A 23,915-nucleotide genomic window follows, 5' to 3' on the forward strand; every position below is an offset into this window, starting at 1 on the left:
TTTAGAAAGGGAGAAAACAAGTATGTATATACATACATATGTTTACAAATATTTATATATGAGGCAGTTAGGTAGATATGTGGATAAAGTACTGAGCCTACAATCAAAAAGACATCAATTCAAATCTAGCCTAGATATTTGCTCACTGTGTGTCCCTTGATAAGTCATCTAACCTGTTTGTCTCAGTTCTGATCTTGATAATGGGAATAAGAGTGCCTACCTCTCAGAGTTATATAGCTCAAATGAGATCACATTTGTTAAGGACTTAGTACGGTGCTATCCTGTCTTAGGTACTCTATAAATGCCATCTGTTCTTAACTATTATTATGATTTTAGACACATGCATATGGATGTGTAATATTATGCATGTCATAAATATAAAGTTAGTAAATAGAAATGTATTCAAAATAGTTTACAACAAGGTGCTGTGGGAGGAAAGTCATCAGCAGTTGAAAGTCATCAGCAGTTGGGCTTCATGTAGAAGGTTACATCTTCAATGAAAAGGACTCTAGTGGTGGCTAGGTGGTACAGTGAATAGAGCGCCGACCCTGGAGTCAGGAGTACCTGAGTTCAAATCCGGTCTCAGACACTTAATAATTACCTAACTGTGTGTGATCTTGGGTAAGTCACTTAACCCTATTGCCTTGCCAAAAAAAAAAAAAAAAAAGAAAAGGACTCTATGGGGTAGAGGTAAAGAAGGATGGTATCCCAAGCATGTGGGATGTCTAATGCAAAGACATGGAGATGGGAAATGGAGTATTGTATGTCACAAGCAGAGTATACAGTTGGACCGTAGAGTATACAAGGTAGATTAATGTATGCAAGATAGGTGAGGCCAGATCCTATAGGGTTCATAAACTAAGTAGAAGAATTTATATTTATCATAAAGGCAATTAGAAGCCATTGGAGTCAATTAAGAGAGTCACTGGTTATATACCTTCCCTTAATGAAAATCACTCTGGCAATGGTGTTTAGGATGGACTGGATTCCTGAGAATCTTGGTACATGGCAATCAATTATAGGATTGTTATGTTAGTCTAGGCAGAAGCAAAAAGGGAGGATGTGAACTAGGGTGGTAATTGTGTAATTGGAGAAATAGGATTGAATTCAAGGAAAGGTGTGATGGTAGAAATGGTAAGATTTGATAATGACTGGATATATGGAAAGTGAGGGAGAGGAATGAGTGCAGGGTAATGTTGAAGTTATAAACCCAGGACACTGAAAAGAGGGTAGAGCCTGAGAGGAATTAGGAGATTTGCAAGAAGGAGGATGTAAGCAAAAAGAAAATGAGTTCTCTTTGGAGAGGCTGAGTTTGAGAAGACTAAGGGGACAGACTATTTGAAATTCCCAATAGGCAATTAGAGTTAATACAATGAAACTTGAGACCTAGTGTGCAGTTGGTGAGGTTACTAAGGGTAGAGGAGAACAGAACCTTGGAGACACAATTGGGGCGACCTAGTTTGTTTTTACATGTAACATAGACAATGCTGTGATTCATTGGCCATGGATAGTTATCTTAAGCTTTCTTATCTTCATTTACCTCATTTACAAATTATGAAAATTAGATCTCATAGTGGTTTACAAAGTGATTCATGCTGTGGAAAATGGCTTACTAGTGTTAGTGTTATTACTCTCATTTAGAATGTAAGCTTTTGGAGGGCAGAGACCATTTCATTTTCCTTTACATATCCTCAGCCAAGCATAATAGGCCCTTCACTGTATATATTGATCAAACATTTAGTCTAAGCACAGTGGTAGAGACCAGATCTCAGAATCCAGAAATGCTGGATTTCCAACCTGAATGACTTTGGACAAATCTCGTGATGCCCCAGGTTACTCTCTCAGTGTCTTATGAAGATCATTAAGAGCAGGGACATGAGTATAGGGAATTTCTTCCTAGAATTCCCTATATCTATGACATCACAAGTCTAATCCAAGAAAGAAGAAAATACAAAATATCATTGTAGTTATTTTTCTTATAAGATTGATGTAAAGAAAGCACTACAGAAGCCGTGATGAGCTCTGGCTAGAAATCGTTCCTATTCTTCCTGTCATTGTCATTAGCATTGTTGTTATTACTATCTGAGCTGACTATAGGGTCTGTCTTCCAGAAGGTAGTTAATGCCCCTGTCTTTTCAGTTATCACATCATCCCAACATTGTTTTTTTGGTCTGGTAAATCACAGAGGCCTCTTATTTATCCTATAGGCAATGAAAGATTTCTGCAATTAGAGGAAATAGACATGCTTTTTATTGTCATCTGCTTCTCTTATCAGACTTACCATCCCACTATGGGGAAATAGCTTCTTGGTGCCAAAGCGTTTTATGACATGATGGCCAATGAGCAAATAATAACATTTTATGTTTTGATGCAACCAGTGATATCAGGGCCAGTTATGACTATAGAAATATAGAGCCCTGAGAATGCAGCTATGAAGTAGTGGGGTAAGAGCTGGGGTTATGAGACTTGATTTGGAATAACTTTTGAAAACTTGTTTGGTTTTGAAATGGCTCTATTCCATACGATTTGGATGACCAGGATTATTCCTTTACTGCCCATGGACCTCAACTTTGTCATCTGTTAGGATGTTAGGTCCAGAGACTCTTCAAGATGCCATGTGATCCCAAATAAAATTATCCTATAAAATTAAGTCCTAGATTTTCAGTCCAGAAGAGAACTTAGATATTGATATATAGGAGGTGGAGAGAACCTTAGAACTTGGAGTGTTAGAGACTGAAGAGATATTAGAACACAGAGCAACAGAATATAGGACATTTGGAACTCATAGAACGTCAAAGATGGGAGGGAACACAGATCATGAAATGTCCGAACATGCCATGTTAGAGTTCGATAGACCATAGAATACAGAATTTTGTAATATAGAACTAAAAAAAGTTAGAGATAGTAAAGACGTTAAAACAAAGTAACATGTTTAGGCTCTGTAGCTACTCTCCCAATTTGCCCCATACCCTGGCAATTTTGGGTCAAGTTGAGGCCACAACTCTTCAAAATTCTAAGAGTAAGCATAGGTTATTCTTAGGGTATGGTACTTTCTCCAGGCCTGTCAGATAAAACCCCTAACTAGTACATTCTTTCCAGAATCAATTGACCGGTTACCTCTTTAATATCATTTAACTAGTTAATTGCTTATTGATGTCATCAGTAATCAATGAACAACAATTAGCTTTTTTGGAATAATTTTTCCTGAGAAGATGTGGTAAGCATAGAAGTTGCAAACATCCTCCCCCAGCCTAAAGCACACTATCCCCTCTAATTCTGCAGTCTCAAACATAATCAAACATACCTATTGGTGATAGCAGGTGGTACAAGTGACTAGTTTGCTTGCAGGAAAGGTAGATGGCCCAGTGGATAGAGTGCCAGCCCTGGAGTCAGGAGGACCTGAGTTAAATCTGACTTCAGACACTTGTGACTCTGGGAAAGACATTTAATCCTGTTTGCCTCAGTTTCCTCAGAAGGAAAATGATTCAAAGAAGGAAATGACAAACCACTCCAGTATCTTTGTCAAGAAAACCCCAAAGAGTCATGAAGAGTAGGCCATGACTGAATAACAATTGGCCAATAACAAAACTTACTTGTAGTATTCTAGTGTTTTTGTTTTATTTTTTTATTTTTCTGGCTCCTTAGTTAATGCGGTTCACTCATGAACTTTTCCAGGTAGGTTGATCCTCGAGACTGACTCCCCACTGAACTCAGCTATTGACAATCCCTGCTATGACCTTTTGAAGGATGCAAATTCATAATGTGGTCCACTCTCTCTCTTATTGACTTAAGATCAAGAAAGAACAAACACAAAGACGTCAAAGAAGAGGGAACCATGTCTTCATGACCATATGTTGACCCAGGTGGGAGAAAGAACCCAAGGCTACTCCCCAGTCCGAAGGTCCACCATCATTTTCCCCTCATCAGTAATAGCCAGAGAAAGCCAGAGGCCCCATTCCTACAGTAGGCCCTTTTGTGTGTATGTGCAATTCCCATTTATCCACAAATTTAAAAATATTTCCTTTGCCATGTGATAAGTAGACAGAATCTCTATGTGCTTATTACACATCCATAGAAACCGGGATACCAAGCCCTCTATGTGATTTGGCAGCAGACATAGCACCTTGTGCAGGCTCAGAGGACTAGATCCTTCATTTCAGCAGATCGCCGGAATTTAAACCTTAGAACATAGCACGTCAGAACTGGAAGGGTCCTCAGGATATAGCACATATGATATGGAAGAGAGTTTAGAAAGTAGAACAAGGAAACTTGAGATTTATTCTTCTTACACACTCCCTAGTTGTGTGGCCTTGGGCAAGTTGCCGAATTTCTGTGCCTCGGTTTCTTCATTTGTAAAATGGGGAAATTCATAGTATCTATTTCAGAGAATTGTTATGAGGATTAAATGAGTCAATTTTCACTAAGTCCTCTGCACCCCTTAAAGTTCTATACAAATGCCAGTTGATTATTATTATTGTTGTTTGTTTACTGTAGAGGAAACTGAGGCCCAACAAAGGATAGCAGCTTGTCCAGGATTTTGGTGAAACATTTATTTCTTGCAGTGTGTTTAAGATTGCTTAACCTTTGGCACGTCTAGGCCTTTGTTAATGCTGTAGGCTGATGTGGGTAAAGGGTAAATGTGTGTGTGATTCTCCCATGTCATGTGTCTGTCTGGCCTGGTAATAATAATGGCAATAATTCCCATTTATGTATTGCTTTATAGCTACAAAGCATTTCATGGACTTTGTCACATTTGCCTCTAATAATGTAAAAATGAATTTTTTTAAAAAAAATCCATTTTTTTTGTTCATTTCCACATCCTTCCAAGCCTCAGCACAGGCTAACAATGGAGCAAGTGGTTTTTGATTCTGCCTGGCCCACATTTTGCTCAAGGCTTTTCTCATTAGTATCTTCACCAGAGGGCAGCCTGGGAGGGGCACCATGTCTTCCTTGCCGTTTAATAGCCCTTCTGGGAAAACGTGCAGCCGGGTTAGAGGTTGGTAATAATAGCCTGAATGAAAGGTTTTATGGAGACCTGAGCTTCTGACAGACCTTTTCCTCTTAGAAGCAGAAGGGGCCTTGACCAGTATATGCTAGCTTCTCTTGACAAAGGAACCTTTGTTAGCAAACTGATGTTGCTTCTGTAATCCATGTGTCCTTGATACAAGAAACTGGATAAAATTTAGGGGTATCTATCAGCCACTCTCTCTGACTTGTACCACCCTCTAAACCCAGAGAACATTAGAACCAAATTTATTTTGTTTTATGAAAAGTGACTTCAAATCCTCTGCAAACACTCAGACTAGTATGAATATAAAATATAGAAAAGGGTTTATTAATGCAATAAAATTCAGAAAGAACTCACTCCCAAGCCTATAGACATTGAAATAAATCCAAGTCTCTCATTTCATGAGAGATTTGTGTAGACCTTCTGACTTTCTCTTCTATTTCTGTACCTGTTGAGGTTTGGGGAGATTTACATGACTCCCCCCCCCCACCCCACCCCACTCCCAATCTCCCAAGATTGCAATCCATAAGACTCACAGTACCAGTGAGGGTTCCAGGTCTGTTCTTCCGAAACATGGGTCTGGTCATGATTGTTCATCAATTCTGGCTCCATCATTAGACATTACTTTCATGGTTCTTGCTGTGTTAATCTTGTTGTTGCCTTCAGTGACACACTGGCCTGATGCTAATTCTCTATCCCTGTCTGGCACCACCGTCCCCTCTGGGAACCCTGGGAATTCAATCTGTCTGTCAGTGAATAAGTATTTATGAAGAGCTAACTGAAGGAACTGTTATTGTGCAGACTCTTTCAGTGTCAATGGTGCTTGATGTTCCTGTTTTATCTGACCTCTACAATCCTATCATCTCACTCGGTGCCTGTTTCCACACGGCCCACATGGTCTGAATTCTATGGGTCCGCCTGCTCCTACATTCAGGAAGTTTTCCTGAAGAATTGTGATGGGCTTATCTGATTTCCCCAGAATATTCAAGCTATACTTCTCTGGGGGCTCCAGTCCTTTGGCTTCTGAATTAATTCTGGTCCCTGTGTCTTTCTTCCTTTACTGTCAGAAATACTTGTCCTGAATTCTTGGCTTCAGTTGCTACTTCCATAGTTCCGATCCTAGTCAAGTCCACCCCTCTGTTCTGACCATTGCCTTGTCCTGATGGTGACCATGAGGCACAATATATAGAGGCTCAGATTAGAGTTTGGAAGGCACCTGCATTGCCAGGTTTACTGTGAGGATTAAATGGGATGCTAATATTATTAATTACCTTCTATGTACAAGGAACTGAGCATACACAAACAAAAGCAAAATATTTCCCTAACCTAAGGAGTTTACATTTTTGATGGGGGCAGAGAGAGGATGTAAACGTGTACTTCTAAAAATAAGATAATTCTGGGATAGAGGACATAGATAACTGGAAATAAGGATATTTTTATGAGTATGATGACTCTAGAACTGTTTAAAAGGAAATCTCTCTCTCTCTTGCCCCTTCTCTCCTTCTCCCTCTCTCTTTTCCCCTTCTTTCTCTCTCTCTCTCTCTCTCTCTCTCTCTCTCTTATATATATATATATATATGCATATATATATATATATATACTTAAATGTCTCTGTCTGTATCTATCTCTATTAAGAGAGAGATTGTGTATATTGCAAACTTTATATATATATATATATATGTATATATATATATATATATGTATATATATATATATATATCAGCTTGGAGTGTTAATATTACTCCTACTAGTTAGAATTGCTCCTCTTAAAATGAGGTCCATTTACAGGTAAATGTCCAGAAGGGGGATGGACTGCCTCAGGAGTAGTGAGTTTCCCATCACTAGAGGTCTTCAAGGAATCCTTCAGGAATTCTTGTTCAGGTCCAGGTTGAACAGAATATCCTTTGAAGTTAGGTCAAACTTCTATGTGGGTCTATGTGAGATTCTATGTGGGTCTCTTGCTTTACAAGATAGGTTTGCCTAACCTTTCTCCATTGTTCAAAATTCCCTGGGTTGCCTGTGGAGGCGGGCAGTAGGATTGTCCATCTCTCAGGACATTGTTGAGAGAGAAAGAAAAGGTCAAGAAATGAAATACTGAAAATTCAAAGCTTTTATTCTGGAAGAGACCTTCACAGTTATCCCTCACTAAATGCTTAAATGAAATTACACCTATTGTATGTGTTTTCATCTGTTTGCATGTGTGTGTGTGTATGCATTGTGTAGGTATATGAATATATATTATACATATTCACGTTTATGTCTATACACATCCATAAGGAAAGGAATATCATGATATTTATGATAGGGACTAGGATCTGGGACATTTGGATTCTAGTCCTTGGTTCCCAAGAAGCCAAAGTGTGCTTTTTCCACCAATGTCTGGCTCTCGGTTTTTTCACCTTTGGAATGAGAGGGGTTGAACTACAATTTAACATCACTGATTAAGATCTGGGAGGGACCTTGGAATGCACAAAATCTAGCACAGTCATTTTGCAAGGGAGTTAAATGAAGAACAAAGAGGTCTTATGCCTTGCCTAATAGCCCATTAATTATCTAGGCAGTGCTGGGATTTGAATTCAGTGCTTCTGCCCTGCTATCTGCTACTTGTTTGATGCAGAGCAAGACCCTTCTGCTCTCTGAGTCTCAGTTTCCTTGTATATAAAATGACATGGTTAGATAAAACAGTCCCTTCTGGTTCCAAGGCTCTGTTTCTTAAATTCTGTAAGGCAATTATTCATGGCAATTTAAAGCAAATTTATACAAAATGGAAGGTTAGGAACTCAGCCAAGGTGGAAGGTTTCACTCTCCATAGCTGTCTTTCTGTGTGGTTGCCTCTCATGAAATCTCATTATCATAGAGGAAAAAAATCTACATGACCAATAATGAGGGAAATTCCAAGAGGAAGGACTCTGGGGACTGGAAATGGCTCGATGCCTGTCACTTGGCTCATCAAGTAAGATCTGGCTGCTGTGAATCAAGTCACTCCTGGGCAGACAGATTTCTACCTGGGTTAACAGGGCAGTATAGCTCACATTTCTATCATGCTTTGGGGACCTTAATTTAAATGGCCTTCACAATGATTTGGGGAGGTAAGTGTTCCTCTTATTCCCATTATATAGATGATGAAACTGAGGCTCAGAGAAGTGAAGTGACTTGCCTATTGTTAGACAACTAGTAATGATCAGAAATGGAATAATAATGATAATAATGAAAATAAAAGTAATAATTACCAGCTTTTAGATAGCACTTTAATATTTAGAAAAGTTTTTCATATTTCATTTGATCCTCACAACAATCCTGCAAAGTCAATGTTATTAGAGATGAGGAAACTCAGACATATAGAAGGTTACAGAGCTAGTAAGATCACAGCAGGATTTAAACTTAGTTCTTTCAATTCCAGGTCCAGGGTTCTAACCACTAAGCAATCTATCTAGTTGGCTTTGAATTTTAACCTACATCTTCCTGATTCAAAATCTAGGTTTCTCTCCCTTATATCAGGGCTGGCATATGAACATTATGTCTATTCTCAGACTTTCATTTTCAAGCTGTGGGACCTCTGTCACAGGAAACATCTTCCTTGATTTGGCCATGAGTTGGCTAAGTTTGGTGTATGAGGAGTATAGTTTAGGAATTGGGATTTTGGAGAATCTAATGCCTTTGATGCCTTGACCCCAGGAGGGATAGATGTAGGGTTGGAAATGACTTTAAAGTCCACCCAGTCCAACTCTAATATTTTGCAATTGAGGAAACTGAGGCTTGCTGAATTGAAATGAATTAAAATAACTAAACAGTAAACAAGGTTAGGATTTAAACATGGGACTCCTGATTCTAGAATGAATATTCTTTCCATTGTACATCGGCTCAACAGGAAAATACAATTGAATACAGCAAGGAATTTGATTCAAGAGTTCCTAATTTACTTATCTGCTGGATATAGAGTTTTGTGTTAGGTGCTGGGTGAGTTATCAGATGAATGTGGCCCATTGGCCATCTTTTTTTTTTTTTTTTCCAGTTTAGGAGGGCAGTACCTAAATCTGTCATATGAGAGATGAGAGAGTAGAGAGATCATGAGTGTGGGGTGGAATTAGAAGGTCACTACTGTTACCTTCTGCTTTAAGGATGAATGGATGAATGACAATTTATTAAGCATTCATTCTGTGCAAATAGAAATTTGATATACTGCCTTAAAAACTTCTATTCTAATGGAGGATACAACTCATAGAGGAGGATGCAGATGTAGGATAGACGGAGCGATGGGGTGGTCCTTAGACGCAGGGCAGATGGCAAGGGCCAGTGGTCTAGATGGCAAATTATCCATTGTAGAGATAAGATTATTAGATAAGATGTCTATATAGACACATTGCAATTGATAAAAGCCCTATCCACGTAATGTCTAATGCTGAATTATTTGACAATGCCAAGGTATATTATAGTAATACATTTTTACATTTGTGGTAATACATGTGTAATACATTTGTGGTAATACATTTCCTGGTTGGGTTGACAGGAGTTACAGATGGTGACTATGGAGGGGTTTCAGTGCTTGGCAGTTAGCTGCTGGGGATCTGGCTTCCTTAAGAGGACTTTCCTATATGCTGATTGTGGTGTCTGGCTGATTCGGGGCCAGTGGTTGTTACTGGGGTTCTTGCCTCTACTTGAGTCTGATATGGGGGTGCATAGATGTGATCATGGCTGTGGCTGTGGTCTTCTCATTTGTGCTTCTCTACCTTCAGAATGCAGCCTGAATTGGAGAGAAGATAGCTATTTGCTTTTTCTGAATTCTTTGAATATTGTAACTAGGGAAAGCAACAATGTAGAAAACAAGTCGGCTGAACAAAGGCCACAGACTCCCCCATTCCATATAGAAAAGGGAAATGGATTTTTTTGTTATTTACTTGATAATTTTGTTTGATTTAATGATTTGTTTTTTCATTCATGTGATTTCTGGATTGATCTACTAAAAACAGTATGAATCATGACCATGAGTTTTGGTTTGGAAGAGATGTTTTCCTTGAGCTTACTGTAATGGGCAGGCCCAAATTTGAGAAGGGGCCAAGTGAAACCCAGACTTCTGAATGAATGCCAGCTGGAAGGAGCTCAGATCATAAAATGTTCAAACATGTAATCATTCATTCATTGAATAAACCTTTCTTAAGCACCTAATGGATGTTTGTTCAATGAATGAATGAATGATTATATATTCTCCACATTTTAAGGTCATTTCCAGCTGACATGCTAGAATTCTATTCAATTAGAATCTGAATGTTCTCATCAGATTATAGGTCAAGAGCTAGTATGGATCTTAGCGGTTACTTAGTCCAATCTCCTTATTTTACAGATTAGGAAACTGAGGCATAGGAATGTAGAGTTCGTCTTGCCCAAAGTTAAAAAGGCAATATGAAGCCTAGAAGGATGATACATTAGAATACAGAGTATTAAGTTTTGGAAGAGTGGTATTCTTGATAGGAAAGAAGGTAAAAAACAGCAAGTTAGAGGGGCTTGTTGTTCAAACAAGACCTGGGTTCAAATTTCTGCTCTGTTGTTTACTAACTATAAGAGTTTGGGAAAACCCAATGAACTTGCTGGACTTTATCTTCCTCGTCTGTAAAATGAAGGAGGCGGACTAAATGATCTCTAAGATTCCTTCCAGCTCTAATGTTAGAAGGACCAAGAAAACAGAATGTTAGATTGGAGAGAGACCTTAGGACATTGACTCAGAGAAGTGGAAGGGAATATAGAGTTATTTGAATTCTACAATCTGTAGAGGATACTGAGGCAACAGGAGATAGTATCATTTCTCAAGGTCTCAAGCTCATTCAGTAGCTAGGTTTCCTGGCTTTTTGTATTCATTCCATTGTACACATCTTTGTTCTTTAGGCATTTCAGTTGTGCCTGACTCTCCATGACTTCATTTGAGATTTTCTTGGCCAAGTGGTTGGTGTTTCCTTCATGTAGCTCATTTCACAGCTGAGGAAACTGAGGTTAAGTGGCTTACCTAGGGTTACACAAGTAATAAATGTTTGATTAGAACTCAGAAAGATGACTCCTCCTTTCAAGCTCAGCTCTCTATGCACTCTGGCATCACCTGGCTATTCCATATAAATCACCCCACTTACTAAAAATGTTCCAACCTTTCTCTGTCATGGGTTCCAAAATCTAGGCTCACTACCAGATTTTGTATGGAGTGGACTAAAGCTTTGGCCCACAGCAAAGGGAACAGTGGAAGAGATCTGAGTTAAAGGGACCTCATCTTCCCATCTTCTACTTAACTGAAGGAATTACTAGGCTATATGGATGATTATAAATCAAGAAATTGAATAATATGAAATGCAAGGGATTTGCTTCCATGTATGTTTTTATCGTGTTAACTTTACCATAAAGTAAGATACAGGGCAGGATACATTAAAATGTCACGGAACTTTGCTGAAAAGATTCAACTGAGCTCCCACCTGGGAGGGGGGGAATAGATCTAAGAATCATGATAGCTTGCAATAAAACTTAAAAGTACTAAGTTGTTCACTAGCAACAATCCTGTCACTTAGGTCCTATGGGCACCATTATACACATTTTATTGATGAGGAAAATGAACCTCAGGGGACTAAGTGCTCTCTTGCAATAGCACAGAAAAGCTATTGGTCAAATCACTTCATCTCCATGGGCCTCAGTTTCCTTGCCCATACATTGAGGGTGCTAAAGTGTTTAAAGTCAGTGATCCAGCTCTAAAAATTACTAATAGTGAGCAGCTAGGTGGTGCAGGGGATAGAGCACTGCCTTGAGTCAGGAGGATGGGAATTTCGAATTCAGCCTCAGACACTTTACATTTATTTGCAATGTGACCCTGGGCAAGTCACTCAACCCTGATTGCCTTATATCCAGGGTCATCTCCAGTCTTCCTTTTTCTTTTTTTTTAAATTTATTTAAGTCAGTGGGGTTAAGTGACTTGCCCAAGGTCACTCACAAGTTAGGCAATTATTGTCTGAGGCCAGATTTGAACTCAGGTCCTCTTGACTCCAAGGGCTAGTGCTCTAACCACTGCTCCACATAACTGCCTCTCCAGTCATCCTAATCCATATCTGGTCACTGGACCCACTGGACTCTGGAAGAGAAAATGAGACTGATGACTTAGCATTGCTCGCTCACTCAAATCTAACTCATGTGCTTGTCATGGCATCACTTCCCTGATGTCATGGTCTTCTTCATGAACAAAGGACAAACATCCTCCTCATCATCATGACTAATATGACTTGAAATGATCCCTCCTAGCTCCGGAACTGTGATGTGAACCTAGAACTTGAGGTGGCTTTCAGCCTTGATTCTAGAGGTTCTTTCTCCTCCTACTGGATACAACTCTTCCCCCTTCTATAGGATGCTGTATTACCCCCAGTCTCAAGACTAGATAGATCTCAGGGCTTGTTAGACTCCGAGTCTAGAACATTAGTCATGATGTGTAGAAATAGTAATAACAACTCGAATTTATAGGCTGGATTATGGTTTATAGTATCCCGTGGGTACAGCTTCTCATTTAATTTTCATAAAAATGAAATTTTTTTTTCAATGAGCAGAAAATAATTTTTTATCCTCTTACTCCCCCACCTCCATTGTTCTCATTTCATCTCAGTTACAACCCTCTGATAGAGGTAATTTGAAGGCAAAATGTTCTACAGTGTTGGGGGTTCTGACTTTGGAACTAGAAAGACCCACATTTTAATCTCCCCTGTGACACTCACTGTGTATCCTTCAGGAGCTCACTTCTACTTGTCTCAGAGAACAGCCTATACCCCAACTGCTATACCAGTCAATGAGCATTTATTTATTAGATGATTTCCTTATGCTAGGTACTATGCTGGAATCTGGGAAAATAAAGTCAGGAAAGGAACTGTCCCTGTTCTCAAAGGACTTATATTCTATGAGGATCAAGTAGTATATTTTAAAAATTACATGCTAACTTTATTATATATTTATATGTATATATGACACATTTATATACATACATAAATATATATTTAAAAGGAATAGCAAATTGTACATAATGGATTTGTATTTTCATGTGCAATCATCCTTTTAGTGTAGTTATGGAAATGCTCGTTTTAATCCATAAATTAAAAGTAAAATAAAAAAGTATACAATATGGTGACTACTTGTCATGGTAAGTTGACATACAGAAATATCAGAAGTTGGTGAGGGAACTGGAAATTGTCTTATGAAGGATTTATCCCTTGAGAAACCAAAGATATTTTGGCTAGATAATTAAAACTAATTTAATTCAGCAAGCATCAGTAAGGAAATGCTGTGAACCAGGTAAACAGGTGAATACAGTTTAGGACTTGGAATAATGAAGACTGAATTTCCTGGAATTCAAATCTGGCCCCATATACTTATAAGCTGTGTGCCCCTGGGCAAGTGGCTTCAACCAATTTGCCTCAATTTCCTCATCTGTAAAATGAGCAGGAGAAGGAAATGGCAAACTGCTCCAGTATCTCTGCCAAGAAAACCCAAAATAGGGTCATTGAGAGTGGAACATATAAATTGAACAACAAAAACACATACCAGGCACTCTTCAGGGGACAGGGGATCCAATCTGCTATCAGAGGGAGGCAACATATTCCTTTTTCAGGAGATATAAAATGCATGAAGAGGTAATCTTGAGTGAAGTGAAATTCTTGGATTCTTCTAGTGGTTTTGAAAAGTCTATGGACTCCTCAGGATGATATCTTTAAATGCAGAAAATAAAATTCATGTAACATTAATGACAATGAAGAAGATGATGATGATGATAATAACGATAATAACTAGTGATCCAATTTCATTCTCATATCAACCCTGAAAGGTTGGCATTATTATTTTGACTCTTTTACAGATGGAGAAAAATGAGGTTGAGCAATGTTAAGTAACTTGCCTCAGTTCACAGAACTTTTATAAATATATGAGCCAGGATTTGAAAGCCAGTCCCCCTGCCTTCAAGGTAACTACTCCATCCACTGTCCCAAATACTAAATCACATAAGTCCAGGCTAAGAACTTTTGCATTACATACAAAGTGATTTGGGGGAGGTCACTAGCAAATAGATTAAGTGAAACCTGATGGAGGAAGTGGGACTTGGATTCTTAGTGGTGGAGGTGAGGATGGGGAGCCCATTGTAAGCATGGGGGACAGCTTTGTGCATAGGCATGAGGATAGGAAATGAAACGGAATGAGTAAGGAGCAGCAAGTAACTTAGAATGAGAGAGAGAGAGACAGAGAGAGAGAGGAAGAAGGAGGAGGAGGAGGAGGAGGAGGAGGAGGAGGAGGAGAAAGAAGATGATTATGAATGTAGACTGGAATCGGATCTCGAAGGAGTTTACAAAGGAATTTGTATCTGAACTTGGAGGTGAATAGCAGTTACTAGAAGCTATTGTATTGGGGAGGGAGGCCTGCTTTTTAGGAAAATCTCTTTGGTAGCTGTGTTGATGATAGATTGGAGTAGGGCTACCCTGGAGAGAGGAAGACTAATTGGGAGACCCTAGCAATCATCCAGGTAAGAGATGGTAAAGGTATGAATGGAGAGATCAGAATGTTTGAAGGTGAATTTTGCTATAGCTATTGGTGAGGAGAGGTCCCTGCACTAATGAAATTATAAATTGCTTATTATGATAATGTTGCCCAGTTATTTCACAAATGCCCAATTCCTGGTGACCTAATTTGGGATTTTCTTAGCAAAGATACTGTATCATTTCCTTTTCCAGCTCATTTTTACAGATGAGGAAATTGAGGTAATCAGGGTGAAGTGAATTGCTCAAAGTCACATAGTAAGAGTTTGAGGTCAGATTTGAACCCAAGATGAGGAGTTTTTCTGACTCTCATGTTGATGCTCGGTCCACTGTGCCATCTGGCTGTCTGTTATTGAAAAATGTTTCACATTTATTTAAGAATTACATTTTATAAAGCACTTATTCCACCTCAGTCCTGTGACTTAGCCACATGGTCTATCAGTCGGTTAACAAGTATTTATCAAGGCCTTACTCTGTGTAAGACACTGGGCTATTGCCTGGAGAAACAATGCCTCTCATCTCCCATCTGACCTTAATGAAAATGAGCATCAGAAGAGAAATGACAAGACCAAAGTCATACAACTTTTTAGTGGGAATCTAATGCTAGTCTTTAGCCTCCCTCTTTGCTGCACTTCTCCCTTATTCAGCACTATATCCTTTTCAACTTTCACAGTCTGGTTCACTTGGAGTCATATGGAATGAAGTCTCAGTGACTGTGTAAGAGAAAGATACTTTTCACAGTTTCTAATTAGAAGTAAAGGTAATAAATTAGCCTGCACTCTTCTGCTGGCTAAATCAATCAATCAGGAACAGACATTTATTGAGTTCCAACTGTGTACAAAGTATAATATGGATCTTGGAGAGGATTGAAAAAACATTATCAGGGCAGGGACCCTGCCATATTTATTGCATTGTTGTTCTCTCTTTCCGAAGATCTATTTTCTGATTCTTTTCACCCTTCATTTTATTTATTTAATCGGGGCTTGTTCCTTGGTTAATTTTTTCTTCAGTTTCTCAAAACTTTTTTCTTGTAAAGATTTCTTTCTTTTTTTTTTTATTTTATTTTTTTTAGGTTTTTACAAGGCAGTGGGGTTAAGTGGCTTGCCCAAGGCCACACAGCTAGGTCATTATTAAGTGTCTGAGGCGGGATTTGAACTCAGGTACTCCTGACTCCAGGGCTGGTGCTCTATCCGCTGCACCACCTAGCCACTCCCCTTTCTTTATTTTTTAATTTTTTTTTTACTGTATGTCTTATTGCTTCAAGACATTAATGAAACCAGAATGAAATATAAATTCAGGTCTTCCCCCACACCACCCTCAATCTCAACAATACCATCCCTGGGATCCCTACACATCTTTGTAGCATGACCTGGGAAAGAAGACAGAATCTGTCTTGATTGAAGGAATCAGGGAATGAAAGGAAGGGCTCTGACCTTGGAGGCAGAAGACCTGGGAGCATCCTCTGATAGCTTCACTGGCTGCCGTCTGACTGTGGTTAGGTGATTTCCTCCTGCTGAGTCCTTGTTTTGTTCATCTGAAAAATGGGATGAGATCATATTTGTTGTATTTCCCTTAAATATTGATTATAGGATAAAAGCCTTGCAAATCTCGAAGCTGCTATTATTTCAGATATATGTTACAATGTTGCATTTACAAAAAATGATTTTTGAAAACTTTAAAATTCCTTGTAATTATTGGAGCAATTTATCATTGAACTTCTTTCCTATCCACTAAAATTAATGGTTAAAAATTTTAAATAAGGACACTAATTTTCTCCTAATTCACCTCCTCCTCCCAGCCAGTTTCTCCTCTCTTCAATCCTTCCTCCATCAAATTGTCAAAATGATTTTCCTAAAACACTGATCTGGTGGCTTTCCTCCCTTTCTCAGGAAGCTTCGGTTGCCCCCATTACCTCCTGTCACAGACCGCCTCTGTGCCTTGTCTATGCATTTCTTTCCCAATATTCCCCCTCATACACACTGCATTCTAGGTACACTGGGGCATTTATTCTTCCCCATATAATGCCTGCCTCCTCCATCCTGTCTCCTCTGTCTGGAATACTCTTTCAGAATCCTTGACTTCATTCTTTTCCCATTCTCAGATTCCCCTTCCCCTTATTTGCAATTGTCCTGAAACTTCCTCTACAAATTGCTTTATGGAGTGTGCCAGGAAAGGAGTTTTAGGCAGCTACTATATACCAGACAGTGTTCCAAATATTGGGAATACAAAGAAAGGCAGAAAACAGTTCCTACCCTCACAGAGCTAAATGGAGAGACAACATGCCACCTCCTCTGTACAAACACGATTATACAAGACAGACCGGTGATCTGCATAGAGGGCAAGTATTAACAACTTACTTTGTGGAGAAGTGGTAGTTACTGCTCTATCGACTGACTCATGTGCTTGTTGAAGGCATGGGCTGTTGGCGTGTTTGTCTTTGGGTCTTGCTCCAGATCTCAATTTAAGGCCATACTTAGTAAGCGTTGGTTGGACTCCATGGAACATTCATCCAAGCATGGACACCAATCAAAATCAGCTAGATCAGAAGGAAGATGGTTGTAGAAAACTGATCCCCAAGGGTCTGATGAATACATAGAAGTGCGGTCTCTGACTACAGAACAATTTTATCATTCCCTACACCCCAAGTTTTGCCTTAAATGACTTTTTCATATTTTGCTTGTTTAAAGGTAAGCTGACTATATGTCTTCCAAAGATTAGAGCACCCAGACCCCTTTTCTACTTTGGTATAGAATTACAGAACCCCTAATATCTAGAGGACATTCAGGAACAACTCCTCAAGGGGATTGAGCCATTTTTCTGGATTGTGATTCCATACACTTTGGAATTTCATTTCCCAGAATCAAGCCGAAGTGAGAGCTTATATCTTGTAAACTCTTGAGGAGTGATAATGTCCACTAAGTTGATTTACTTATGCTCCATAAACCCACTGGGTTAGGTTGATGGAGTGGAAACCGCTGTCTTGGCTTCCTGACTAATCTAAAAGATCCCACTCACATGGACACTGTGTAAAGATAATTGATTTCAGAATTTTGGGCTCTACTCATTTCCTTTCAATCAGGTTAGAAAAGATAATTTTGGTGGGCCTAACATTAAACTACTATTTTGAATTTTATACCTCAATCAATAAATATTTGAGAAGCTGAAACAAGTTCAGCCATCACACCCTGGTAAATTTGTGGGAAGCTGAGGATAATGCCCAGGTTTCAAGCTCATCAATGAGTTAAAGGGATTTCTGTGCCAAGCATGTGAGGATCCCCCCCCCCCCCCCCAGTAGAATGGGCCAATAGGAAGAACTCATTCCAACAGTCATGAAGGCAGATGAAGCAAGTTCTGTGGAGAGTTTAGAGCTTTATCAGACATTAAAGACAACAAAGTCACTCATCCTGATTTTTTTCTTGACACTGGATTTGACACTCTCAGGAAGAGAGAATTTTGTGTAACTCTGCCTCTCTTTAATCCATTTCATGTGCAAGTCGAGTCAAGATATTGTCCTGTAATGCCAATGGTCCTTTTCCAAAGATGAAGCACAAGCAACAATATTATCTTAGCCAGGCACCATCCTAAGTATTGGGGAAGCAAAAAGAGGCAAAAGACAATCTCCTCTCTCAAGGAACTCTTAGTCTGATGGAGGAGACAATATGTAACCAGATTTATTTTTATATTAAGTCATTAGGAAATAATTAACAGAGGGAAAGCACTAGAATTAAGAGGGGTTGGAAAGGGCTTCTCATAGAAGATGAGATTTTTGTTGGGACTTGAAGGAAGCCAGAGAGGTCAGTAGTTAAAAACAGAGGTTGGAGCATTACAGAATTGGGGGATAGTCGGAGGAAATGCTGTCTGAACATGAGACACTTAACTGAGAGATGAGATTTCTTGCTTATGCAACCAGTCAAGAGGCTGGACCAATGAGGATCCATTGCATGTTGAGTGAGTCAGGTATAAGAAGACTGGAAAGATAGGAGGGACAGGTTATGATTGACTGAATGCCAACTGGAGAATTTTATATTTGATCCTAGAGGAAAGAAGGGGCTACTAGAGTTTACTGAGTAGGGTGGGTCTGCCTGTTAGCAAAATCACATTAGTGGCCCGACAGAAAATAGACTGGATTGGGAAGAAACTCGAAAAGGAGAGGGGAGCCTGCTTAGACCTAAGGCTGTTGTTGAGGAAGTGGAAAAATCCCTCTTTGAGGAAAGTGTTTGTGGTCTGAGAATCTCACAAAATATTGGTGGGTGAGTTATATTACCATCCTCATTTTATAGATAAGTAAATTGAGACTAAAAGAAGGTTAAGTGACTAGCTTAGGACCACTATGCCTTTCAGTGGTAGGATTTCCTGATGCCAAATCCAACATCCTATCCACTATCCCACCCATGTGCCTCCCAATAGAATTTAGAGCTGTGGAGAAGTTCCCAGAAATTATCTGACCCATTCTCCTTGTTCTACAGAGAAGGAGACAATGACCAGGAGAGAACACATGCCCTGCCTATGGCTATATAGGCAGTGAGTGCCATAACTTAGACTGGTTTTAACACCAGTTGTTTTCAGAGTTTGGAATATGTCCTTAGAGAGGAATCACCCCTGCCCCATTTGGGCATCGGCAAATGAAATAAAAGTCAACTTCTCTTTCTCCTCTGTTCTATCATTTTATTTTTCTGCAGCTAAACTCTATGGCCATCCCTCTATGATGGGGGCCAGAGGTTAAGTAGCAAACCTTATTCCCAGGATGGAACTGACATCCTCAATGATGGTGTCAATATTGTAGGACCTTGGGGAGAAGTGAAGAGGAGGGAAAGGGAAGGCAGGAAAGCATCACCAGTCTGACTGAAGCAGGCAGCAGGTGAGTATGGGGGAACCCCTTCCCAGGGCTTTCTGCCAGTTTGACTATTGCTGGCATCATGTAATTTTGCCCTCAGTATGTTTTCCAATTACTAGGTGAGTGAGCCAACCAGTTTCTTACTCTGTCAAGCCCAATTTGGAAAGAAATAGAGATGAAGGAATGATGTTATTCTTTATATTGCTCACCTTGGCAGGAAGCTGGATGTCTCCATGATCTATATATCTACATCCATCACCCCCCCACTATTCCTTTGAATAAACTTTGAACTCTCTCTGTTTCTCTTTATCAACTCTCTACTTTGTTTCTCCTTTAAGATGAAAAATAAATAACTATTCTCATGTTAAAACAAAGTAGAACTGGAAATACTTCTAGTCATCTAAGTCAAGGTCCCCCCCCCTTTTTATTACAAATTAGCAAACTGAGGCCCATGGAAATTAAATGGCTTGCTGAAAGTTTTATCGATCAGACCTAGAAGAACTGGGATTCTCTTACGTCTAAGAGAAATCTAGTTCAGCTCCTTCATTGTGTAGATGAGGACACTGAGGTCTAGGAAAGTTATAATTTGCCTAAAGTTGAAACAGGAGCAGCAGGGAAGAAATCTGAAACCAGACTATAGAATTCTAGACCTGGAGATCCCTCAGATTTTCTTTAGTTCAACCCCTTCATCAGTCTTTAAGTCAGTCAAGAAATATTTAAATACTGTGTGTTTTCACCTTATGTATAAGGAAACTCAGAGCCAGATAGTGATTGACTCAAGGTCACACTGGTAATAAAACCTGTTAATAATGACTATAAGCTTAGGCATTTACAGTGCTTTTAATATTTTCAAAGAAGTTTCCTTACATGTCCCAATTCTCTCCTTTTACAAATAAGGAAACTGAGGTACAGAGAAGACCCACGATCCTGTGATCTGGAGTCCATGCATTCCTTTCTTGATTCTACAACCTCTAGAGTAATTAAAAAACTGGCTGTTGAGCTGATTATAGCTGGGAGAGTGGTCATTTTAAATTCTGTCACTCTAAGCCCAGCCTTACCAAGGCTTTAGATATTAATATACTCCTTTGGGTCCAAGGGATCAGGTCACTGAGAGGTGCTAAAGGGCAAATATTAAGATGGAAGTCATTTTCCCTAAGTCTGTTTTGAGTGAGCATGGAGGAAGCATCATTGGCCCAGATGCATCAGCCAGGAGTGATACCCAGCTGGCCACAGAGAGGACAGAAAGATCCAGAAGGTCAGACGATACAGGTGGACACCAGGGATGGCAGGAATCCTCTGTACATCTAGCTGGAGCATGGTCTGGAGCTCCAGCCTCTCTAACTCCACCAGGACTTGGGCAATGGATACCCACATGTACCAGCACATCCCCCTGTCTTTATTAAGATCTAATCCTGTCTGTGACAGCAGGATAGTGTTATTAAATTAATGCATGTGTTTTTTTCTAAAACAGACTTAACTCTTGCATTTCTGACATCCTCATCCGTACCATCCCAAGGCCCCACTGAGGAACCGTGTGCATGGGCTTAGCATGTACATGTAAAGTTATTAGAATGAAAATTAATTCCCTGCCTCACTAGTGTGCCCTATCAATTAATTCTGTTGGAGGTGTTCATGAATATGCGATGAGCCTGCTCTGCCGACCACCCCCTGCCCCTAGCTCCAAGTGTGAGAGATTAAGTATGCACAACTGCACATTTCATTAGACATTACCACTAGCTGGAAGTGCTGAGGCTGCTGCTATGTGGTCCAACCCAAGAAGCACCTACTGTGTGCTCGGATTACATACAAAGACAAACACCTCTATGTCCAAAATGAAGACATAGGCTCCCACCTCAGGGAATCTGACTTCCTTAGCAAGTCACTTCACACTCGCCCTCCTCCTTCCACCATCTTAGTTTTCTCATCTGTCAAAGGAGGGAATGAGCAGGAGGTTGTGCTAGAAGGTCTCCAAGGTCTCTTCCAGTTCTGATTCATGATTTTCTGTAGCCTCTTTACTCTCAAGGAACTTGTATACAGATAAGGAATGAAGAAACACTAAATAGATGGCAAATTAGAAAGGGTTTCTTGGAGGAGGTGGCACCTGAAGCAAGCCAATAAAGAACCAGAGGTGGGGAGAATACCCTACCTCAATTTATGGTCCTGTCAGCAACTTGGGCCAACTGCATCACTCTGACCAATTGAGATTTTCTGAGCTTCCATTTATTTCTAAAGTAGGAATATTTATTGGGATGGGGTACAGTTCTATGGTTTCATTAACTGAAGGAACTTTCTTTGTCAGTGAAGGTTGGCTGCCATATAGCTTGTTAGATAATTGCCCAGGATGCCCACCATGGTGGCTATCAAGCTATGTGTTGGTGCCATTCATCCCTGCACCTCCATGTCTGGGATGTCTTGAATCTCAGTGCCAATGTCTAGGGAAGTTAACCAACTCATCAAACTCCAATCCACTAGTCTACATCAAGAGAACATTTTTAAAAGATCAAAAATAATAATTACCTTATAATAATATAAAACACTTTGTAGATATCAAGATTCGTTGATAATCTCAGTCACTATTATCATTCTATCTTTTCCCTTCAAGATAGAGGAAGAATCTTTTGGCTTCAGTTTTTTTTTTAAATAGTATTTGAAAGGTTGCCATGGGAGGAACAGATTAAGTGTATTCTACTTGGCTGATGGGAAAGAACCAACAATTAGGGGGTAGAAATGTCAAAGAGAAGTGGTTTTTCAGATGGATGTCATATAAACAATTCCAAAGCCATTAGTGAGACCATCCTAAGACCATAAGCTGAATGCCCTGGAAGAGCTTCGTGCCTCGATTTTCAGAACTAGGATTTGAACCCAACAAGTCCTTTGATTCACAATTCAGGTTTCTTCTATAGTATGTGACTATCTTGTCTCCTAAGTTAAATCTGACCATCTAGAGGGCAGGGTACCTCTTTTATAGACAGGGATATGCATATTAAATATTTAATGACCAGCTATCTAAAAGGAAAAAATGATGCACAAAATTTTAAGTTTAATTGTATTATGAACATTTTCTCTGTAAATGTCCTAAGTCTCTAGACAATCACCAGAACAATAAACCAAGCCTTATTTGTAGCATTCCTTGACTTTTGAGAGAAAAACATTCACACTGAAAAATTTAAAATTGGTTTTCTAGAACTTACTGAAGGTGATTCCAAGACATTGCTGCTTGTATGTTGTTGTCTCTCATTATCCCAAAGTCTCACAATGCTGAAGAATTAGTAAATATTTCATGATTGATTTGTTGGGTATAAAACCCTGCACATACAAGAGGGAGTTTGCAAGAGCAAGTCAATTTTATTTAAATGATTTCCTTTAAAGAATTTCTGGAAGGAGGGAAATGGCAGCTGATCTTTAGAGATGATGAAGCTGTTATGGAAGATGCCTTGGATTTGATGTTAAAAATCCTGGGTTCAATTTCAGACTCTATCTTTTAGTAAGTGTGCCTATGGGCAAGATCACACTTTCCCCATGGGGAAAAGAGGATGAAACTATTTCTACAACTTCTCCTAGGGTCATTGTGAGTAGAAACCTTGTAAACCAGCAGTGGAGAATAAATGTATGCAGAGATTTGAAGTCAGGGACCTGGAGTAAGATAATTCCCTCTTGACTCTGTTTTCTTCTTCTGTAAATGAGAACTACAACCATATGACTGCTAATGTTCTTGCAGTTCTAAATCTATGATTCTAGAATTTGTTGTTGCAGGCTGCGTGTACCAGTGAGGGAAAGACACTCTGGTTCTGTGGAATATTGCCAGTGTGCTCTTGATTCCTCGGAGACTCAGTTTCTTTATCAGTTATATGTGGCAATTGCCTAACAACTCTACCTGGAGTAATCCCTTAGTCTCCCTGGGCCTCAGTTTCCACTGCTATGTGAAAGGTGATGACTGATGCTATTGATAGCTGATATTTGTATAGAGCCTTAGGGTTTGCAGATCACCTTATATAACTGGTAGGGGCTGTCATTAGCTCTATTTTTGTTATTCTGCCATTTTTAGTCACATCCAACTCTTTATGACCCTGTTTTTATTTTCTTTTTTCTTTTTGGCACAAATACTGGAGTGGTGTGCCATTTTCTTCTCCAGAAATACTTTAAATGAGAAGTCCTCCACTTCTTCCAAAGGAGGACATTTTACTGATTTTTTTAAAATAAAAATGTACAAATTTTTACAATTTACAGGTGAGGAAATTGAAGTCAACAGGTGAAGTGACTTGCCCAGAGTCACACAGAAAGTAAGGCCGGATTTAAACTCAGGGAGATGCAGATTGGAACTCAGCTTTTTTTCTGACCCCAAGTTCGATTCTTTATCCCCTGTGGCCACCTAACTGCCTATAAATTAAAGAAAAATGCAAAGTCTTAAAAATTGAGCTGCATATTCACTACACAAGGAAAGATTCAGGAGTGTGTGATCTTATCATGCATAAGGACCTTGAATAACACACTTGCCTATCCAGAGCCAAGGTTTCCTCATTCATTAAAATGGGGTTAACACTATTTT

The 23,915-nt window shown here is 39.4% G+C and overlaps 1 long non-coding RNA gene across 1 annotated transcript; it reads right to left on the reverse strand.

The window, feature by feature from the left end:
* Nucleotides 1–10,595: 10,595 nt before the first annotated feature.
* Nucleotides 10,596–16,124, reverse strand: LOC141510935 (uncharacterized). The gene is made up of 3 exons (XR_012475200.1): nucleotides 15,969–16,124; nucleotides 13,556–13,719; nucleotides 10,596–11,003 (listed from the first exon to the last, which is right to left on the reverse strand). It is a non-coding gene; the product is annotated as an uncharacterized LOC141510935 (long non-coding RNA).
* Nucleotides 16,125–23,915: the final 7,791 nt, after the last annotated feature.

Source organism: Macrotis lagotis, chromosome 2, assembly GCF_037893015.1.
Source record: "Macrotis lagotis isolate mMagLag1 chromosome 2, bilby.v1.9.chrom.fasta, whole genome shotgun sequence".
Classification (NCBI taxonomy): Eukaryota; Metazoa; Chordata; class Mammalia; order Peramelemorphia; family Peramelidae; genus Macrotis; species Macrotis lagotis.